Genomic DNA, 14508 nt, shown 5'->3' with positions numbered 1-14508 from the left:
CTGTCTGGAGTGGCAAGAATTCCAGGCATCAGATTATGAAAATCCCCCCCGAGCCACAGAATGGGTTCTCTCCTGAGGAGGGAGAGGGTCCAGTGAGGTGTCTTCAACCGGGAAGAGTCGTGTTTTCAAAGAGTGGTGGACAAAGACTTGTCAGTTTTCTGGCTGGAAGGCTGATAGACTGGTTCCAAGGTAGGAGGCTAGGAGGAGCAGGGAGGTTCTGAGCTGAGCAGGGGGCAGGCTCGGGAGGAGGAAGCAGGCGGGAGGGCTGTCTGCTAAGGCTGCAGGATGGTGGGCAGGCACCTGCGTTTCTGCCTGCTGATTCACTTCCTTTTGCCATTCATTTTGACATACTGTAAGCATTTCTTTCGTCAAGTACATGTATTTGTTTAATTAATTATCACGACAAGGGCTGCTCTGGACCTCTTGCCAATCTTCCACTTGCTAATGAGGATCCACTGCTTATGTTTTTATTTTATTTTATAACTATAATACTCTCTACGCATTCTCATCGCCAAACCTGAACATATTGGCAATCTACTTTAAATATACGCCTTGGGAATTAAGTTCAGAGGAGGAAAAAAAAAAAAAAAAAAAAAGGACAGTAGAAACTGAATGGAACTCCTAGAGGTGCCGGCAAGTTGAACGGAGATAAACTATGCTTAATCAGCATGTCTCAGTTTTAACACATGTTCAAGGCTGTCCCCACCCCTCAAGAAAGTCAGGCTGAACTTAACCTGATACACAGCAGGAAGGAGAGGCCAACCAGGCTTCAGGTGGGAGTAATTTCTGACGGATCCAGGCCATTTGTTTTCCTACTTCTAAACAGTGAAGGTTGTGGACTGGGAAACATGGAGGCAGATAGATGCTTTCATGTCCTTGGGTGTGCACTCGTGAGGTGGGCTGCCAAGGATTTGGTTTCCCCGCGTGCAAGCCCCTCTCTCTCTCTCTCTCTCTCTATATATATATATATATCCCATAAGGTTACAATTATCACTAAGTTAATTTACTTTTAGAAACCAGATTGTCTCTAAGTTTCTCAATTTATTCCAAACGTCCATCCACTTTCTTATTTTCTACACTAACTCGAGAATCTTTTTTTTTTTTTTCCTGGATCCATAACCAACTGCACCTAAATGATTTCTTGCACTCATCATGTTTCAAAAATATTTATAAGCTTGTTTTGTTTTTTTGAGGAGGCTTCACGTCCAGTGCGGAATCCAACGCGGGGCATGAACTCACACCCCTGACATCAAGACCTGAGCCAAGACCAAGAATCAGATGTTTAACCGACTGAGCTACCCAGGCGCTCCATGTTTAAAAATTATTGACAACACATGAATATATCTATTACACTAAAAAGTCCCAGTGATTTGCTCTTCAACCAATTTAATTAACAGTACAGATAACATGTATGGTTCTCTATTACTCCTTCTACATGTATTGAATTTCTCTCAGGAGAAAAGAAACACTATAGCTTGCATGAATGTATTATTTTTTCTTACACCGTACATTTCCAATGCCTTAAATGGCAATTTAGATGGGCTTCAAAATACACAGGATGTGAAATATTTTTTAAAATAAATTTTCTCACAACATGCTATGGAGTGAACAAAATTATTTCCTATTACAATTTTGAAAAAAAATCTTTATTGTAGGTCCTGAAGTAGGAAATATCGTTCATGATCCTGCAGTCTAATAAAGATCACAGTGGGCTGACTGTATAACATCTCGATTATTAGTTCTTGGCAAATTTCTCTCTAGGGTACTATTCTAAAGTTGTAAATGTCTACATCTTGAGTCCTGTGGCATAGAACAGAGATTTTACATGACGTTTTTCTGGAATCAATAAAACATCAATGCTTAAAACTGACTTTGAGAACCACAAGATTTTAGAAGATCTCTACTACCTCAAGTTTTTATTGATGTTATTAGCAGTCAAAGCATTTAATGATGACCTATTTATGAGGCATTACATTAGGTAATAAATAAATTTATAGAAACTGGTGACCTATATTCTTAACCATATTCATTCTGTGAATCTAGGTTCAAATATCTGACTCTCTCATGAAAATCTCCGTATGTTTCTCTTGCCTATATGACAAAGCTCAGTATTTCCAATTCTGAACTCACTAATACACTCCTTAAAACTTAACTTGTGGGGGCACCTGGGTGGCTCAGTCGGCTGAGCGTCTGACTTCGGCTCAGGTCATGATCTCACAGCTTGTGAGTTCGAGACCTGTGTCGGGCTCAGTGCTGACAGCTCCGAGCCTGGAGCCTGCTCTGGATTCTGTGTCTCCCTCTCTCTCTGCCCCTCCCCTGCTCACGCTCTGTCTCTTGCTCTCAAAAATAAATAAACATTAAAAAAAAACCCAAAAACTTAACTTGTGGAATTGAGGTTCCAAGTGATCATTCCCAGTTAGAACACTTATCTTCTTTGGAAAGAAATCGTTTATTTGGGGAAAATAGCACATACGCACATAAAAAACTATTCGGCATAAACTTCAGTACAAGAAAACAGTATTCGACTGTCTCTGAAGGGCTGGCATGCATACCAGCTGTGGTCTGTGAGAAGATGACTGGTGGAACACAGTCCAATGCTTCATTTCATTTCTGTGTCTATGCTCTCACAACGAGTGTATACTATATCTAGGAAGGACAATTCAGAAATACCAAAACTCAGGGTATTTTTACATTTCTGACTCCTTCATTCTCTATTCCAGCTCCATGAGTAACAAATCTTTGTGGGTTTCAGACCCAACGGGCTTACAGTTGCCATATTCTAATCTGAACTCCCCTGGGTGGTCCCAGTGCTAGTCCCACACTCTAGTCCTTCATCATTCTTGGCGTCCGTGAGTTCCACGGTCTTGGCCTCGAGTTCAGGCTCTGTCATTCATCTCCGTATTGCATTTATGTTTGTCAATTTCAGGACATTTCATGCTTCAAAAATCTTCAATGGATTCCCGTTGAATATATGATAAGGACAAATTATTCATTTGGCGTTTCTGTCATTCCCTAATTTAGAACTGGCTTTTTAAGGCAACTAACAGAATGGGAAAAGATATTTGCAAATGACATATCGGACAAAGGGCTCGTATCCAAAATCTATAAAGAGCTCACCAAACTCCACACCCGAAAAACAAATAACCCAGTGAAGAAATGGGCAGAAAACATGAATAGACACTTCTCTAAAGAAGACATCCGGATGGCCAACAGGCACATGAAAAGATGCTCAACGTCGCTCCTTATCAGGGAAATACAAATCAAAACCACACTCAGGTATCACCTCATGCCAGTCAGAGTGGCCAAAATGAACAAATCAGGAGACTATAGATGCTGGCGAGGATGTGAAGAAATGGGAACCCTCTTGCACTGTTGGTGGGAATGCAAATTGGTGCAGCCGCTCTGGAAAGCAGTGTGGAGGTTCCTCAGAAAATTAAAAATAGACCTACCCTATGACCCAGCAATAGCACTGCTAGGAATTTACCCAAGGGATACAGGAGTACTGATGCATAGGGGCACTTGTACCCCAATGTTTATAGCAGCACTCTCAACAATAGCCAAATTACAGAAAGAGCCTAAATGTCCATCAACTGATGAACGGATAAAGAAATTGTGGTTTGTATACACAATGGAATACTATGTGGCAATGAGAAAGAATGAAATCTGGCCCTTTGTAGCAACGTGGATGGAACTGGAGAGCGTGATGCTAAGTGAAATAAGCCATACAGAGAAAGACAGACACCATATGGTTTCACTCTTATGTGGATCCTGAGAAACTTAACAGGAACCCATGGGGGAGGGGATGGAAAAAAAAAAAAGAGGTTAGAGTGGGAGAGAGCCAAAGCATAAGAGACTGTTAAAAACTGAGAACAAACTGAGGGTGGATGGGGGGTGGGAGGGAGGGGAAGGTGGGTGACGGGCATTGAGGAGGGCACCTGCTGGGATGAGCACTGGGTGTTGTATGGAAACCAATTTGACAATAAATTTCATATATTGAAAAAAATAAAATAAAATAAAAAACCTTGAGACAATATTAAAAAAAAAGAACTGGATTTTTAGCTTCCCCTGGTTTTCTACCATAACATCATACACCTTATGATTCTGCCACACTGGCCTCCATTCCTCTGCCCGAGTATTTGGGACCACCTTGCTTTTTTTCTCACCCCATTCCCTCACCCTTGAAGCACCATCTTCTCTTTCTGTGTATTGAAATCTGACTTAATCATCACACTCCAGTTTAGAAGTCAGCTTCCATGAATGTTTTTACAATCTCTCCTCTGGCATTCTCCAGTACCGTGTTTATCACTTTGTGAGAATATTTTCCTCTCTGCATTTTGCTGAGCCATGGCTGCTTCTTCAGCTAAATCATAATTTTAGGCAAAGACCGAGCATTATTCTCATTCTTTTTTTTTTTTTTTTTTTTTTTTAAATTTTTTTTTTTCAACGTTTATTTATTTTTGGGACAGAGAGAGACAGAGCATGAACGGGGGAGGGTCAGAGAGAGAGGGAGACACAGAATCGGAAACAGGCTCCAGGCTCTGAGCCATCAGCCCAGAGCCTGACGCGGGGCTCGAACTCACGGGACCGCGAGATCGTGACCTGGCTGAAGTCAGACGCTTAACCGACTGCGCCACCCAGGCGCCCCATATTCTCATTCTTATTGCCCATAGTTCCTACTTTATATTGGATGGACATATGAATAAATGAATGAATAAAAGATTACATTGTTATTGACAATAATGAAGGGCGTACAAATACCTGAGAAAACCCTGAGCCAGTTTATAGTTTTGAAAATTGTATGATGTGGTCATTTGGAAAACAAATGGTCAAATTATAGATTAAATTGATAATAAATTCTAGACTCCATTGATAATAATAACATTGTGGTAGAAACAGATTTATGAGATGCTCTGAAATATCATAACTCTCATAAGTATGTAAATTCCTAATTTCCGCAATTGAAAAGTGGTTGCATTTGAGAAATAATAGAGGTGAACAGACATAATTCCAGAATATTTCTTTTACATTTTCCCTGCAGAACTTGGTAGATGTTATTGTGGTTCTGCTCACCAAGATACGGTGTTTCATAAAGGCAAAAAAATTTCTTCTACACCACATTTTATCTGAGTTAGGGTTAGGATATCCCATTTTTTTAAATATCAATGAACATTCACTGACTATCTACTAAGGCTAAGGCACGGTGCTGGGCAGAGCAATCCGGTGACAATCAAGGCAGAGCTCCGGCTCTATCCTGGCCTTCAGGAATTACAGGTGCAGACTCTTATCGTCCATTCTTACAAATGCTGTAATAAACACTAGAGTTCAGGGAGGTAGGGCAGGATTTCTGGAGGAAGTGATATCTAAGATAGTGAAAAGATTAGGAGTTTAATGATATTAATGAGCAGCAAATAACACTCCAGAGAAGAAACAGTCTTTATGGGGGCCTGAGGTTGAGACCGAACGGGAAACGCTATGAACAAACAGAGCAACGATCAGTTTTGCGTAGAGGGACGGATATGAGTTCAAAAGAACACTGGGCAGCAAGCTTGTTCAGAACTGGTACAACTTGTGGGTAAGTAGCGAAGACACCATCCTGAAGACACGGGCCAGTGGCGTATAAGTAAATTCCCTGGGGGTGTACTGTGGAAAGATTAGGGGCAGGTGCTATTCATGGGGGGTCAGGGGACAGTAACCTGGTTGGCATAGGGTGCTGACCCAAAATAGTGACAGTGACAGAAAGCAGTTAATAGAGTTGAGAGATAGTAAAGGGTTTAGATTCAAGCAGAGGTGGCTACCGATTTTCATATTAAGGGTAGAGGGAAGAAAGCGGGTCAAAGACGAGGCTTAAATTTTGTCATGAACAAATTTGTGTCATCTGGACTTGCGGGAGAATTTGGGTGAGGAAGGGAAGAAATAACCTTCACTATTTAGCCTACTCTTGTTTGGGGCTCTCTGCTACACTGTAGCATGACCAAGAGCTTTCTAACTGATACAGGCCATGAGGAATAACATACAGGCATATATCTCCCCACACACCCCTCTACCAGTAACTGTTATTAATAGCTACAGCATGCACTTCTAAAAATCAGTAACAATAAACAACAACAACATCGCTACTGAATTTCTAAGTAAGCCTACACAGGATGGGGTGGGGGGAAGGACCTGGGCGTTGGAACATCAAGAAACAATCATCCCCTTTCTCAAGGTGAAGCAAAGTGAGATCCTGGAGGGATAGGGGGACAATGGAACCTGAGTATACAGTCCTTCTGGTTTCTGGGGAGATCTCACTAATTAGGCTGCTTCCTGTGGTGAATAAAAGAAGAAGAAGAAAAGAAAAACAAAACCCCCACCCCCACCCCCACCCAAAAAATCCAGCTGAGTTTCAAGCTATATATGTAGAAGGTATATATAAATAAATGTATGTACAAATCAGTACACAAACGTACATAAATGTGTATACACATATTTGTATTATGAAGGGTATACTCTGTTTATACTTAACAATATTGTTATTAAGGGGTTGTGGTGGCCTCAAGGCAGGCAGGCAGGCAGGCAGGGATGGCCTGCGTAGAGCTGAGCCCCCGGCCAGCTTCTCCCCCGCAGCAAAGCCGACACTGGCTTCGCGTGTTAAGCCTGAGGAAACCTCATGGGATGAGGCTGAGGCTTTCCCTCCGTTGTGACTAGCGTGCACATTTACACCCACACTTTTTCTGCCCACACAATCAATCCAACAAGGCCGGCAAGCCACTACAGCATTCCGCCCTCTCACAACTGGCCTCCCTCTCTCCTGCGCCGTTTTCTAAGCCAGGCTTGTTCTCGACCCCTGCACGGTGATATCACAACCACCAGCAGCCACAGGTCAACCTCCAAGTGTCACAAGCAGGACCCTGTCGGTGACAGGAAACCACGTCCTGGGAAGAAGAGAAGAGGCTGCCTTCAAAGGAGTCCCCATGCACTCGGGAGTCCATGAGCCAAAAGGATATGCAGAGATGCTTCAGCATTTTTCGGGGCTGGTTTCATGGTTTTTATTCAGCTCTGGTGCTGACAGACAGGGACAGATACTGACGCCCGAGGGCAAAAACCCCACTTCCCTTAAGGAAGGGGCATGTCTGACCATGATGCCCAACAGGGTGTAACCTTAGACTCTCTGTTTATCGTGCTTTTTATTCCTTTATTGTTGTTGGCCTTGTGCTGGGTTTGTTCACCAAAGATTTATTTTATTTAACTGAACACTAAAAATGGAAAACTCTGCACATAAAAAAAGAAAAAAGAAAAGAAAAGAGAAACGGAGAGAGAGGCAGGCAGGCTCTGGGTGAGGCGGGGCTCGGTCTGGAGCGCCAGTCACGGGGCTCACGGTTCCTTGGGCGCCGATGAGGTTGCTGATGGTCAAGGCGCCAATGCACTGGAGTTGGGGGAGGGGTGATGTGTCCCACAGGACACACGTGTTTTTCAATTCGTAAGTAGAATCAATCTCATTAATAAAGATCTTCCCACACATCCAGAGCAAACAATTAATGGGCTCCAAGGAAAAAACCCCACATACAGTGGAGTTAGAAGCATCCCAGGATAACAAAGAATATATATAAATATGTACACCCATAATCACTGCTGTCTCAGGGAAACTTTTTTCCTTCTGCCCCTTCCTGGGCATCTTCTGCTTCCTGATAGGATTCCTTTTTCTTTCTTTTTTTTTTTTTTTTAACGTTTATTTATTATTGAGAGACAGACACAGAGGACAGCAGGGGAGGGGCAGAGAGAGGGGGAGACACAGAATCCAAAGCAGGCTCCAGGCTCCCAGCTGTCAGCACAGAGCCCGATGTGGGGCTCGAACCCACACACCGTGAGATCATGACCTGAGCTGAAGTCGGTTGCTCAACCGACCGAGACTGAGCCACCCAGGCGCCCCAATAGGATTCTGATCCTCATCAAGATGAGGGGTTCTTCTCGTCAAATCATCGATGTCACTGAAGCGCTTGAAAGATTATATGGCTTAATAATAAGGATCTGAAAAAACACTAAAGTGAATGTGAATTTGAAGGCGGATGTGTCCTCCATATAAACCCGGATGTCGGTGTAATCCATGTGAGACTATGACAAAGCTAATGCTTGTGGACTTTTTTTTTTTTTTCAGGAAAATCAAGTCAATGGGTTCTTTTCAATTTATAAATGAAGGCGTCGCATGGCCCCTGCTAGAGCCCAACACGGCTCTCCCCGTCCATCTCCACGGTGCCCGTGTGCCGGCTGACGCACGCCCACTCCTGATGTGGGCAATGAACGGCGGCCAGGACTCTCCTTGCCCTTCACTTCTATGAAAAATACTGCAGGAATGAGCCATTTTTGACTCTCATAAAAAATAAAAAAAAAAAATACACTTTAACATTGCCAGCAATGAATCTTTCTGAAAACTATCATCTTAAGGGTCACGGGCAACCAGTTTTCTTGTCAAATTCGCTGAAATTAAACTGAAAAAAAAATCCTCTCTTTTAAGGGAAAGCGATGGAGGAATGCAGCAGGCTAACAGTGAGACGAAACCAAACTCCATCGTTTTGGGGGACAGGTTGCACTGACTGCCTCCTCCTCTGGGATAAACAACCTGCCTCCCTCCCTGCTCTGGTCCCTTCACTTTGGAGACAATGGATCCTCACTGTGAATATTTCATAGGAATCTGACTCTCCTTTATGGCTTGGTCCTATTTTTCTTCCGGTTTCTTTACAGCTTTCGCTGGTGATAAAATACGTTTCAGGTTGGACATAGAGTAGGGAAAGCAGTCTTTCCCAGGGCTTGAGTCTGATAAAATGAGTTCAATTTTCCTACTGGTTTCTCTCGAGAGGCAGGCAGCGCCTACCTGTTTTCAGCACAGGGTAACTGGCACCCAAAGACTACTGCAGTCACAGTTATGCCAAAAGAAATTAAAATCAACAATGACATAAGACGTATTTACTATGGGAATATGAAATTTCAGAACAGAAATCTGTGCAATGTAACATACTGTTCACTGTCAGATAATGAAAAGAAAACCTAGAAGTTCTACTCACATAACTAACAGTAATGTGTACTGAAGACTTGCAGGGACTTTTCCTAACACGGCGCAGTTTCAAAAGCAGAGAAGAGAAAACCCCATCTGTTGCTGAAGGTGGAAGGGTGAATTCCTCAGTTATCATTTAGAAGATAAGCTGTGTGAGGCCCGTGGGAGCTTCCTCCCCTTTAAGCACATATATGTGAGTGGCTGTTACAGTGGGGCTCTGTCAGGGGAACTTAGCAACGAGATAAAGTAACAGCTGTATATTTTGTAGAGAAGTTTGCTTAGAAAGGCAGTTGCCATGGGAACGCCCGGGAATAGCGATTGGATTTTGTGTTGTATGAAAGTGATGAGTTTACTTTGTCTGGATTACGTGCTTCGCACTGGCAACTTCTGGAGGGGGGAGAAAAAGAGAGAGAGAAACAATAGTCTTTTCCGGACATTTGCATATTAAAAAACAATCCACGTCATTTTCGAAGAGACAGGGCACACACGTTCCTGCCGGGCTTCTTCATGGAGGAATCACATGCTGACACCAAAAATCGCACGTTGTGTGAATTCCTATTTCCAAAGACCTCTGACCGCTTTGTGCTGTGGGTCCATCTTATTCAAACAAGTCTCATTCAACTCTAAGTCCTCAGAAATTTGCCTAAAATACTTGCAGCTGGGAGATGTAAAAAAAAATCTTATGAATGAGCAAAAACGAAGTGAATTATACTCCATGGGGAAGTCTCTCAATGAAAAATCTGGTAGACAGGCTCTTGGTGGGGGTCGGGGGAGGGAACGGGAAACAGATGCTGGCTGATAAGAATTTGCTTATTTTAACAGGGAGACACCAGTGTATGTGCTGGGGTTCCAGTGAATGGGGGTCTGACTCCACCATTTTCTCTCTGCAGGTGGCAGGACGGCAGCGAACTGAACTATCCTGATCAGAAGATGAGACGCATTTTCCTATTCCTTTTGTTCCGATGCAGGAATTCAAGATGGCCAGGAGCCGTGGGCGGGGGGCCTACAGAATAGGAATTTATCCCACAGTCCCACAGAGCCCGCCAAGGCCAAGGCTGCTCGCCACCAAGGAACGAACACCAAGGCAAGTTCACACTCCCCTCCAAACCCTACCCCTGCCCTGCCCCCCAGGCTTCCAGGGCAAGCCTGAGCGAGAAAACCTGTTTTGCAGATGCCTAGACAAGGCTGGATGAGATGTGACACATCGAGGGGATTATTAATCTCGTCCTGAGTATAGGAAAAGATCACCTCCCCACCAAGACGAAAAATCTTTTTGTTAAAGAGAAATTCAGAAAGGTTATGGGAAGACAGACGGAGAAGGGGCAGATTTTCTGAAGTCAGGTCACTGCAAGGACTAGGACACTTGAGCCTAGAGACCTTCAACAGTTTAGCAAAGTCTACCTTCCCAGGATGTGTCGTTTTTGAAGAGCAATAAAGTGGTTGAGTCTTGCTATCTGAGCTTGGTTGTTCCTTTGAGATTGGAAGTGAGCTCCACAGTCATCCCCTCTTTATCCTTCCTTATTTGTTTCCTGACTAAGTCAAAAATTTGGGAGATGCACTGTTTCTTTGGAATGATACTGCAAAGCCAGCGCCACTGTAATCTCCCCTTTATAGATGAGGAAACTGAAGGAGAAGCCCTGCAACTTGCCTAAAATAGGCTCATTTTGGAGCTGGAACTTGTCAGGCTGTCACCCTGAAAGCTGAGATCCTGAGTCCATTACTACACTGGAAGGTGCCCTCACCTCCCACACCTCAGAGGACATCCTGGGCCACCCTCCGCACCTAAACAATCACCTCGTCTGGACTCTGAAGACCAAAGCTGCCATGTACAGCTAAGAGTCATGGAGCGTATCAGAGCTCACTCTCCAAACCGTATCATCCCATACACTTCTTGTTACTCAATTTTACTATTAATCGGGAAACTACTCAGCTATTTGCAAATGTCTTGAAGGTCCTAATGTACTCAACACACCATGACTTAATTTGACTGTTGCCAAACTATGTTTTAAAACTATTTCCAGTTGGGGCACCTGGGTGGCTCAATCGGTTGGGCGTCCGACTTCGGCTCAGGTCACGATCTCACGGTTCGTGGGTTCGAGCCCTGTGTCAGGCTCTGTGCTGATGGCCCAGAACCTGGAGCCTGCTTCGGATTCTGTGTCTCCCTCTCTCCCTCCCTACCCTCTCTTGCTCTGTTTCCCTGTCTCTCAGAAATAAATACACATGAAAAAAAATTAAAGAAAAAATAAAACTGTTCCCAGTTGAAGTCCTTAAAATATATGTGAAATAAACAAAATTAGGGGTACACAGAAATGGAACATAGGGACTATAAGAATATAATTTAAAAAAATTAAAATTTACCCAGAGTCCTCTTAGTTTCAGAAAGTTTATCTATGGATAGGGTAACAAGCTATTATTTTGTCTTCACTTTGGATGTAGAAAGGAAAAAATAAGTTTATCTTGGAATAGAAATCACACAAGCTATATAATGAAGGGTATGTTCTGTCGATGCTTTGTAAGCCCAGGGTTTTGCCAGGAATTTAGTAAAATTTCTAGAAATTTCTTCCACACAGAATCTTTCAAAAGGAGCTCTTGCTTTGAAGATATAGCTCAAAATTCAAGGCTTCAGGTCAAAAGGATCAGGACAGATGACTCTGTAGTTTAGCAATTCTGGAGATCCACACATTTATTTCAATAGCTGAAAGTACTATAATCTGACACTTTTTTGCATAATCTCTTATTTAACAGCTTTCTATCAAGCCCTGGAAAATAATTTGACATTTCCAGAAACCCAATATTGCTTCTTAATACAATAAGGAAACAAATTTTTTTTTTTAGCTGAAATACCAATATAATGAAATATGTGCTCCAATTTGGAAATAAGCAAATCAAAATTATACAGATGAAAATAAACGTAGAGTATTGATTTTAGCAATAACAGCTAGCATTACTTTCAGGGGAAGTTCTCTTTTCTTACTCTGTTGCCTTGACTTCACTTACCCTCCCGTCCCCATTTCACTGAGTACGAAAAACCAGGAAATGGCTGCGGATCAGTAGGATTTCCGAGCCCAAGAGAACACGGTGAGCCAGAGCTGATGCTGAACTGTATCCACCTGGGAAATGCCTTTAACTCTTCTGTTAACAAACCCCACTCACAGCAACACCACAGCTGTATTAGCACCGACGTGGCACCCTTGCCTAGGTGCTACTGGATTAGGCCCATTAGCTCTATGTCTGAGGTCTAGAAAGAATCGAGTTTTTGTATGTATGTATGCACGTATGTATGTATGTATTTATTTATTGTTAAGAGAGAGACGGCAAGTGGGGGAGGGGGAGAGAGAGGGGGAGACAGAGAATTCCAAGCAATGTTCATGCTGTCGGCGCAGAGTCTGATGTGGGGTTCAAACTCAACGGCATGTGAGATCATGACCTTTGCTGAAATCAAGAGTCGGACGCTTAACCGACTGAGCCACCCAGGCGCCCTGAAAGAATCCAGTTTCTAATGTGGTGGAGATGAGTTGTGCCTATAAACACTCGAGATGTATGGTCTTGTTGAAAGCAAGGGTGTGCAGCTCAAAAACATCACTCACAATTGACCAAGTCACTCTTGTACTAAGGAAGCTCTTTAAGAAATAACGCCAGACTTCACGAGGTGGCGGCTCAACTCTAGAATGAATTGCCGAGACTGCTATGAGTGTACATGCTGAGATTTTAGAAGACTCAGATATCTAGCACTGCTTGTCAAATCCAGACCAGTTCTGACATGGTTTATTTCCTAAGGCCCCCCCACAGGACTATCTTTCTTCCGGCTCCCACCACATACACGTCTATGGCAAAAGTTCGATCGAGACGTTACTTTCTGTTGAGATGGGAGAGGAATAGAAAGAGAGAACTAAGTTTTATGGTATGAACTTCTGGGTCACCAAATCCAATATTTGTTTAATTTCTTGCAGATTTTTGAGGTCGTACCACAAGTATACTTGAAATTCAAACTAACGTTAGCTCTGAAGAAATGTAAACTTGGAGATCTTATGTCCCCATAAGAAACTACTTTTAATACAAATAACATATTTTTTGAATATTTTGAATATGCTATTAAAAAGGTGTTTTAATTAATCAGACATGTTTTCATAATCGTTAATGTTGTTTTCCACTATAATTACAGCGAGAGTATTGGATTATGTGTCTACTCCCCACACCGCGCCTCTTACTGGGAAACGATCCTTGCACAAATCCACATGGTCACATGGGTGACTCCCAGCACCTGTGATGGTCTTGTGTTTAGGCAAAAATCACCTCAAACGGGGCCCACCTAATTAGACCAGGCCACCGACAGGTTCATTTCCAAGGAATCACAATTGGGGCTAAGAGGCTTATCTGATTTCTTTACCATATGCTGGATCCTTACCATGTTTGAAGCTTCTGGAAGCTTTGATCTCTACCATGTGGATGAGTGAAGACAGTGGCAAAGACACAAGCATGACGCCGACCCACAGAGGATGTCTTTGCCAGGACCTTTCATTCCAGATGGGTCTTTAAAATAACTCAAAGCATCTGCCATTCAGGTTGCCTTTCTTCTTCTCCAAGTGTTTCATTCTGAAAATAAATAAATATGTTTTAAAAATGTGTAAGTATGGGGCACTTGGGTGGCTCAATCAGTTAAACATCCAACTTCTGCTCAGGTCATGATCTCACAGTTCATGAGTTCAAGCCCTTCATCAGGCTCTGCGCTAACATCATGGAGCTTGCTTTGAATCCTCTGTCCCTCTCTCTCTTTGCCCCTCCTCCAGTCTCTCTCTCTCTCTCTCTCTCTCTCTCTTCCTCTCTTAAAAATAAACATTAAAAAAAAGATAAAGTGTGTTAGGTATGATACAAAAGGGTTTTGTGACATAAAGAATTATCAGAGACTCATGAGTGCAAATTACCATTAGAGCAATCTGGAAGTAATGCCTCATTGTAAACTATCCTCAAAAAATTCACATTATGTCTTAATGAACAGCACAACAACAAATGTTCAGGAATGCGAATTTGTAAGAGACGAAAACATCAAAGCTAAAAGTAATTCAAATATGACATAAATATACTCACAGGACAGGGGACGGTGGAAGAGGTTTCAGGGTTTATGCAGGAAGCATTTCCCTCCTTTCACTCAAAGCACTAACAGCTTTAGGAAATCAAGTGACGCATTCCTGGTGGGCTTAGCAACGTCTTTATCAAATAATTTTCCCTGTCTAATAGTGACTGTGAATTCGCATTTGGTGGTAGGTGAGAAGGGAAGTATGTACTTGTCACGAAAGGTTTTATCATGCGTATCCCCAAGCTATGGGAAATTGCTCACTTATATTAATCTGATGCACCATGAAGCCACCACATTTTTCCCTATTATCTGTGACAGACTACAGGACACTTCTGTTGCTCACAAGTTTTAAATGCATTAATATGCCTTTTTATATCTTGCTCCCTTGGCACATGTGAGTTTTGCATGT

The 14508-nt window shown here is 42.7% G+C and overlaps 1 long non-coding RNA gene across 1 annotated transcript; it reads right to left on the bottom strand.

Moving 5' to 3' along the window:
* Positions 1-5415: 5415 nt before the first annotated feature.
* Positions 5416-13612, bottom strand: LOC123591170. The gene is made up of 2 exons (XR_006709140.1): positions 13431-13612; positions 5416-5640 (listed from the first exon to the last, which is right to left on the bottom strand). It is a non-coding gene; the product is annotated as an uncharacterized LOC123591170 (long non-coding RNA).
* Between the last annotated feature and the right edge of the window lie 896 nt (positions 13613-14508).

Source organism: Leopardus geoffroyi, chromosome B4 (genome assembly GCF_018350155.1).
Source record: "Leopardus geoffroyi isolate Oge1 chromosome B4, O.geoffroyi_Oge1_pat1.0, whole genome shotgun sequence".
Taxonomy (NCBI): domain Eukaryota; kingdom Metazoa; phylum Chordata; class Mammalia; order Carnivora; family Felidae; genus Leopardus; species Leopardus geoffroyi.
This window is presented reverse-complemented; position numbering and strand designations above follow the sequence as displayed.